This window comes from Triticum dicoccoides, chromosome 7A (genome assembly GCF_002162155.2).
Source record: "Triticum dicoccoides isolate Atlit2015 ecotype Zavitan chromosome 7A, WEW_v2.0, whole genome shotgun sequence".
Taxonomy (NCBI): domain Eukaryota; kingdom Viridiplantae; phylum Streptophyta; class Magnoliopsida; order Poales; family Poaceae; genus Triticum; species Triticum dicoccoides.
The window spans coordinates 405,634,753-405,643,795 of record NC_041392.1 but is presented as its reverse complement, the minus strand read 5'-3'; positions in this window follow the sequence as shown (position 1 = coordinate 405,643,795).

Below are 9,043 nucleotides of genomic sequence, written 5' to 3'. Positions count from 1 at the left end.
GCTCCTTTTCCAGCCCAGAATCCCAGCTGCCGGCATTCTCCCTCTTTATGTAAACCTTGTAAAATAAGAGAGAATAGACATAAGTATTGTGACATAATGTGTAATAACAGCCCATAATGCAATAAATATCGATATAAAAGCATGATGCAAAATGGACGTATCGGAGACCAACAGGGATGTCTCACTATCTTGAACCTTATCTGCATTACTTCCTTTCCCATTGCATAACGGGGTACTCTTCTCCAATATTTTATCCGCGTTCTAAAAGAGAAATGAACAAACACATCACAGGTTTACAATGTAGCATATGAAACTCATTTTGGTAAACCAGTTCAGTAGTAAGGTGGACAGGATAACAACATGAAACAAACATATATCTATGTAGTATGGTCACTGTATGGTCTATATCATTCTAGTTTATGTTGCCAAATCAAGATAGATACAGTTTGAATCATATCTATTTAAGACAAAGAAGCATAGATAGAATATAAGTGTGGGAAACTACACAGCAATAAGAACACTTGTAATGTGCATGGCATGAGAACATAACTGTTTATTCATATGAAACTGAAATCAACATAGAGCAAGTTACAACAGCAAACACGTTAAAGAAACAGGTTTAAAACATACCTGTTGCGCCATTGGAGTTTCAATTGCATCCTTCAATTTGAAATTAGTTGGTATGAGTAAATACAATGATGAAAGAGCAAAGTAGTATGAACCATAGCTACGGAACCTGACCTGAGAACAATTCTTCTTTTGCTTTAAGCGTTGACTTGGGGTTCAAAGTGGTGGTCCTCGTGCTTTGGGCACTGCAGTTTCCTTACTAACTGCTCGTGTTTGGGTGCTCTATGGTGGAGACGGTGCTGTGTCAACTGGAACTGGGTTACTATCTGCTGGGGTTGGGGTTAGAAGGGGTGTAGCTGGTTCTCTGTCCAACTGGGTGATGTGTGGTGGGGCTGGTTCTTGGGCAAGTACAACCATGGTTCTATCTGCATTGACAGGTAGCACAATCTTTTCTGAAGACCGCGTTTTACTCCCACAGATGATGCCATCACTGTCGGTGTCAAAATCGGCGGATCTCGGGTAGGGGGTCCCGAACTGTGCGTCTAGGATCGTTGCTAACAGGAGACCGGGGACACAATGTTTACCCAGGTTCGGGCCCTCTCTATGGAGGTAAAACCCTATGTCCTGCTTGATTGATATTGATGAATATGAGTGTTACAAGAGTAGATTTGCCACAAGATCGTAATGGCTAAACCCTAGAAGTCTAGCCTATGTGAGTATGGTAATGAGTATATGTGTTGCCCTTTCCGGACTATCCCCTTTGGTTTATATAGACACCAAAGGGATCTGGGGTTTACATGGAGTCGGTTACATAAGAGGGAATCTTCGATCCATAGAGAGGGCCCAAACCTGGGTAAACATTGTGTCCCTCGTCTCCTGTTACCATCGATCCTAGACGCACAGTTCGGGACCCCCTACCCGAGATCCACCGGTTTTGACACTGACATTGGTGCTTTCATTGAGAGTTCCACTATGTCGTCGACAAAAGGTTCGATGGCCCCCTCAATCGTTAATAATGACGCTGTCCAGGGAGGAATCTTCCTCCCCGAACAGATCTTCATATTCGGCAGTTTCGTACTGCAGGCCAACTCGCTTGGCCATCTGGAACAAATCAACAGCCACGCCCTGGCCATCAGGTCGGATTCGAAAGCTTGAACTACGCCACAGACATCCGTGGAGAGTTGATCTCCGAGGGATTTGAGCCCGCGGCGATCGCTCCTCCTTATCCTGATGAACGTGACTCAAACCTGTCATCGAATCACACCTAGGAGATGGTTCCTGCGGCTGCAGGGACCTTAGAGCCGAAGCAGATCGAGCCATCCGAGGCCTCAGAGTCCGCGGTGCTAGAGCCGCACATGGACTCGACGCCCCGCAATATTTGCTTTAACGGAACCGCGGACTCGTCTCCGGCTATAAGTTCCAGACTGGGTACACCCGCAGACACCGAGCTAGATCGGTTATCAATCTTCGAATTCAGCGCCGCTGACGTTTTCCAGCACTCGCCTTTGGGTGACGTGCTAAAATCTGTAAAGAATCTGTCCTTGGAAAAGGACTCCCAGCCGAACTATGTTCGGTTTCAAGCTAGAGACGGATGATGAGGAATTTTGCTTCCCACCCGCCACCCACTTCATAGCCACCGTCGATGACTTAACCGACGTGCTTGACTATGGCTTCGAAGACATCGACGGCATGGACGACGATACCAACAAGGAGCAAGGCCAAGACCCGCTATTCACTGGATGTTGGACGGCTACCTCTTCGTACGACGTGTACATGGTTGATACACCTAAAGGATCTGGCGATGAAAAAGAAGAGCCGGATGCGAACAAAACCTCCGGTGGCCCAAACGCCGCCCTAAGCCCCGTCGCTCAAAGGACGGCAACACTGGCACCAGAGAAAATAGTATTCCGGGCGACGCCGAAAACAGTGAAGACCCTGCTGGGGCTACATCCGAACAGGAACATGACAGCAGGCAAGACAACACTGACGAACATGCCATAGAAGATGACCCGGAGGATGATAGTTACCGTCCACCCTCCGAGGAGGAGACAAGCCTTGCCAACAAAGACTTCATCGTGCCTGAGGATCCTCTCGAGCAGGAGCGCTTCAAGCTTCAGCTCATAGCCACTACAAGGAGCCTGAAAAAGAAACAACAGCAGCTTCAAGCTGAACAAGACCCGCTCGTCAACAGATGGACTGACGTCCTGATAGCCGAGGAATACGGCCTCAACTGCTACCTCAATTCGATGAGGAGGCGCCGGAGCATATATCTCCCTCGCGCAATGCGGATCGACCGCCACGTGGTTGGGACAGGGCGGCGGAACGGCCAACCCGCGGTCGAGATAAAGGGGCAACTCAGGCCGAACAGCAGACCGCGCCACCACCCATCAAAATAGGGACGGAAGTGTCCGAGGCTATACGTACAACCTCCGACAGACCCTGGATAGTAGAGCAGGACACACAAGATCGATCTATGGATCACGAGGACGTTCCTCGAGGCACGACGATGGCTATGTATTCGGACGTGACAAACCTAACCACGCTCGAGCCGAATGTCGCAGACGGACTCCTTCAGAGCTCCGCCATGATGCGGCCCGATATATAGGCGCTGCACACATGCTGCTTCACAGATGAAGTACTGGATCATCAATTCCCTGAGGGGTTCAAGCCCGTCAATATTGAATCATACGACGGCACAACCTATCCTGCAGTATGGATCGAGGATTTCATTCTCCACATCCACATGGCCCGAGGAGACGACCTCCACGCCATCAAATACCTCCCATTAAAACTCAAAGGACCAGCTCGACACTGGTTAAATAGCCTGCCTGAGAACTCAATCGGCAGCTGGGAGAACTTGGAAGAGGCTTTCCTCGACAATTTCTAAGGAACTTATGTCCAGCCACCAGATGCTGATGACCTAAGCCACGTAGTCCAACAACCCGGAGAATCGGCCGGAAAATTATGGACTAGGTTCCTAACCAAAAAGAACCAGATCGTCGACTATCCGGACACCGAGGCCCTAGCAGCCTTCAAACACAGGATCCGGGACGAATGGCTAGCACGCCATCTCGGACAAGAAAAGCCGAAGTTAATGGCAGACCTTACGGCACTCATGACCTGCTTTTGCACAGGCGAGGATAGATGGCTGGCTCATAGCAAAAACACAACCGGCGAGGCAGGCCCTACAGAGGCCAAGAACAGCACCAGCAAGCTCCGGTGCAATAGACACAAACGTAGAAGCAATAGCGATAACACCGAAGACACCACAGTCAACGCTGGATTCAGTGGCTCCAAGTCCGGCCAACGGAAGAAACCCTACAAAAGAAAAAATGAAGGACCTTCCAGCCTGGACCTCATACTCGACCGCCCGTGCCAAATTCACGGCACCCCGGCTAAACAAGCCAATCACACCAACAAGGATTGTTGGGTCTTCAAGCAGGCTAGCAAGTTAAATGCCAAAAACAAAGAAAAGTGATCATAAAGCAAGGACGAGGATGAAGAGCCCCGACAGCCGAACACTGAGGGACAGAAGAAATCTCCCCCCAAGTCAAAACGGTGAACATGATATATGCCATGCACATCCCTAGAAAGGAGCGCAAACGAGCACTCAGGGACGTCTACGCAGTAGAGCCAGTCGCCTCAAACTTCAATCCGTGGTCATCATTTCCGATCACCTTCGATCGGCGATATCATCCGACTAGTATCCGCCACGGTGGTTCGGCCGCACTAGTCCTGGACCCAATCATCGATGGATTCCACCTAACACGAGTCCTGATGGATGGCGGAAGTAGCCTCAACCTGCTGTATCAGGATACAGTACAGAAGATGGGCATTAATCCCTCGCGAATCAAACCAACAAAGACTACCTTTAAAGGAGTCATACCAGGTGTAGAGGCCCGCTATACGAGCTCAATCACGCTGGAGGTGGTCTTCGGTTCTCCGGACAACTTCCAAAGCGAAGAGTTAATCTTCGATATTGTTCCCTTCCGCATCGGCTACCACGCACTTCTTGGACGAACCGCATTTGCTAGATTTAACGCAGTGCCACACTATGCTTATCTCAAGTTCAAGATGCCCGGTCCACGTGGCGTCATAACAATCAATGGAAATACGGGACGCTCCCTCCGAACAGAGGAGAATACCGCCGCCCTAGCAGCTGAAGCACAGAGCGGCCTTCTCAAGCAGCATTATAACCCAGCTGCCGAGCCCCCGGACACCATCAAGCGGGTCCGAACTACACTGCAACAGGATAGTGCGGCTCATCAAGAGCTCGACTAGCAATTTGGCCTCCGTCCCAGCCCCAACAAGGTAGTGCCATTCGTACCACACGTACACAATTACACACTCAAAATTCCATGGACATCGACGGAGGCACGAGATAACACGGGGTCTACAACCCGACCAGACCGATCCCGGACACACATAATTTTACTTCTTTTTCTTGTTTCAGGCACCCTTTTCCGCGGGCCTAATGTCAAGTCCATTAGAAGGACTGAAATACAATGGAGGCAGGCAACACAATTGTGTAGGGTAACCTTTATACGTTCTTCTTGACGGTATTCATACTTATTTCTCAGGACCTGCATGCTGTGCCCTATTGATGCCGGCATGTTAAATGGCCGGATACTTATCGCACCATCTGTACAAGATACGCCTTGACGTATCCATCCAGTTATAATAAAATGGTTCGTGGCCGAGTTCCTGTGGTTTTTGCTTCTTACTTCGTTTTTATTTTCGATCTTCTTATTTGCTGCATCGACACTCTTTTACGTTTAATATTCGCCAGGGGCTACCTATCACCCCACAATACTGTAGCACAGTCCGAACACTTTTTATATATGTTCAGCACCCCGAATTTAGCATTATATGCATCGGCTCCGAATCATGTCTTTGGTCAATAGTTGGGTTGCCTGGCTCCTATGCTTGCTACCCTATGTTCTGCTCCATCGGCTAGGGTAGTAAAGGGAGAACTATTGCGATTGTGCCCTAGCTTTGACCAGATGAGCACCTTAGTAGAGAAAGCCGAAAACTGACTGTCATGATGTGGCGAGAGCCGGTCAGCTACTCGAGGGTTACCAACCGTTGGAGATTTTTTCCGTGTTACGCGAGAGATCGGAACTTCCCGATCATATGCTGACAGTACTCTGGATTAAACCAGGGGTTGCGCCCATGCTTTATTATTAAACTCCTATGCTAAGTGAGGGCGTTAAAGCCATAAAGTCTGATTGCCTTGTTCATTGTGCTAAACAACTGGATCAAGATTGTTTAGATTCCATCCCGAACACCTCCGTACTATCTACGTGAGGGAAGAAGCCGACGACTGGCCAGCCATCGGATTACACACAACACGGCCGTATAGGAGGAAACAATTCAAGGCATAATAAAATTACTTCACAAAAACTGGCTTTGTTTCCATAATACAAGACAAAGGCAACATGAATACATTTATTCAAATACAATGTCCTGCGAACATTGCGCCGCTACAAGTAGAGACCATTCTACAACATCCTTGAAATATTGCTCGGGTGTGCGGTGCTCCTTGCCCTCTGGTGGCCTACTGGCGACTTCAACAGCGTTCATCTTCGCCCACCACATCTTGTATCGAGCGAAGGCCATACGGGCACCTTCAATACAGACGGAGCGCTTGATAACGTCCAGCCGAGGACAGGCATCCACCATCCGCCTCTGCACATATCACAATGCCGCTGTCAATATACATCGTTTATCCCTTCCCGGACATATAGCAAGTCATTCCTCACCTTGCTACTCCTGGAGCCAAACCTTAACATCGCTGAGCTCGTTCTTTTTCCGCTCCAGCCTCCGCTTCAGCTCGGAGACCTCGGCAGCATGCGAGGTCGCGACCAACAGGGACGCCTGCTTATAAATAAATATTCAGTCAACCTCTTATAATTAAGGATTGATCCCCTGTCTGGTCCTCCTCGCCGAACATCGGACAGCATCTCAGGGGCTACGGTCTATACGGGTTTTTTCTCTTTCTTACCTCGAAACCTGTTAATAGGCTGCTGCAGGCTTCATTTAGTCCACTCTTGGCGGACTGAACCTTCTCAATCACCACACCCATAAGGATACGGTGCTCGTCGACGACGGAGGCGCTTCGTAGCGCCCCCATCTGGTCATCTAGCACTCCTGGATGGACAGGAGCCACCGGTGGAGGCGACGCACCCCCCTCCTTCAAAGGGGGCTTCTCACCCGATTCTGGAGCCACATGGGTCTCCGGAATCGTATTTAGCTGCGGGCCGAACTTGATACGACACTCTTCGCCAGTCTCCATGGGGATTGACTCCCCCATGTGTTCGGTAGTGGAGGCCCCGCCTTGTGGCGCCTCCCGGATAACATCCTGGGCTCCTCCCTTCAGAGAGGTCCTCCGGGATAACACTTTGGTGTCATCCCTGGCCCCGAGGGAGTAAGCAGCCGGTGGCAACATGCTCGCCATCTCCGACGGAGCCAACGAACCTCCAGATGAGGATCGCTGGATAAGATCACGGGATGGACTGCAATAGTATGGGTTAACCATGTTAGAATAATAAAAAGAAAGGGCTGGATGTGCGCATAAATTAGTCATGTCACTTACGATGCGGCCTGGGGCCCGGTAGAGGGGCGATACTCCAGTCTACTGTCGACGTCCCACGAGGTGTCAACCGCTGGGGCGCCCTTACTATTTTTGGGCGCTTGCGCCTCTTGATGTGTCGAGGTCACCCTCTTTTCCTTCTTCTCCTCGGGACGAGGGTTGTTTTCCTCCTCCCCCTCCTCTTCCTCGTCATTGTCCTCAGGGATAGAGGAATGAGCCTCGTCGTATTTGGACACCGCGTCTGAAGTGCCCTTGCGACGGGGATCACTCTTGGCCCCCTTGGCTTTCTTCTTAGCCTTCTTCTCTGGCGCCGTATATGGCGCCGGCACCAGCTTCTTCGCCAGGCGCGGGATGACTGGTTCTTCGGGCAACGGAGCTGGACACTGGATCCGCTTCGCCCTCTCCACCCAGTCCTGAGGAAGCAATACTAAAATCTCAGACATCATCCTCAAAACATTTAAGTTGGGAGTACATCAAAAGTAATATACCTTGCTGGCGGGGCGGTTACAGTTGTGACCACGGTCTGAGTCTGTGGCCGGTGGACTCTCGTTGCCCTTAAAGAGCAACTTCCAGGCCCCTTCGTGAGAAGTGTCGAAGAGCCTTTTCAGGGTCTGGTGCTTCTTCGGATTGAATTCCCATAAAGGGCGGCTGCGGCGCTGGCACGGAAGAATCCAGCGGATTAGCGTCACCTGGATAACGTCGACGAGCTTGATGTCCTTGGTCACCATGCTTTGAACACGCGTCTGCAGCGCTATTAGCTTGTCAGGTGCATACCAGTCCGGACTCTTCTCGACCCAGGAGGTGAGTCGCATGGGAGCGCTGAAACGGAATTCAGCAGCAGCGGCCCAGGTGGTGCCGCGAGGTTCTGTAATATAGAACCACTGCTTCGGCCATTCCTTTACTGTCTCAACAAAGGTACCTTTGGGCCATGAGATGTTGGATAGCTTGCTCACCATGGCCCCTCCGCACTCCGTGTGTTGTCCCTCCACCACCTTCAGCTTCACGTTGAAGACTTTGAGCCACAGCCCGAAGTGGGCATGGACGCGGAGGAAGGCCTCGCACACAACGATGAACGCCGAGATGTTGAGGAAGGAATTCGGGGACAAATCATGGAAATCTATCCCGTAGTAATACATCAGCCGGTGGATGAAAGGGTGGAGTGGAAACCCTCGCCCGCAGAAGAAATGGGGGATGAATACCACCCTCTCTGTGGGCTCCGACGTGGGGAAAACTTGTCCCTCGGCTGGCAGATGATGGGCGATCTCCTTCGCCAAATATCGGGCCACCCGGAGCTTAGTAATGTCCTCCTCCTTGACGGAGGAGACCAGCCACTTGCCCTGACCACCAGATCCGGACATGGTTGCTTGAGTGTAAAGGAGATGAGAGCTTGGGCGTTGGAGCTTGAGATCGGAAAGACGGAGGCAGAGAGAGAGCGTGAGGAGAGGAAGAGGGAATCCTTATCCCCTTATAAAGGCAGTAAATATTAAACACCTCCTCACTCGCCTTAGGATTCGCCTGTTCCCTAGGACTGTATAAACGGCACGGTTGAGGTACCCATGCCCGCATTGATGAGAATCCCCCAATAAGGGGACACGATCTCTGTTTTGACAAGACATGCTAGTAGCAACCACGCCTCGTAGCGTGGATTGGCTGAAGAAAAATGGTTCGAAATTATAACCGGACAGACGTGATGTCGTGTTGGGAAAAAGCTGTCAACATATTAGGTTCGTGCAAATATTATATTCTCTCTGCGGTTGTGTGTGTGACAGGTCTGGATACCATCATTACATCCGAAGACTATCTTGGAGTTCGGAGAAAGGGGAACCCGCCTTGCAATTCTGAAGATAATCTACATGTCGTACTCCTCGTCATTGAAGCCAGGTT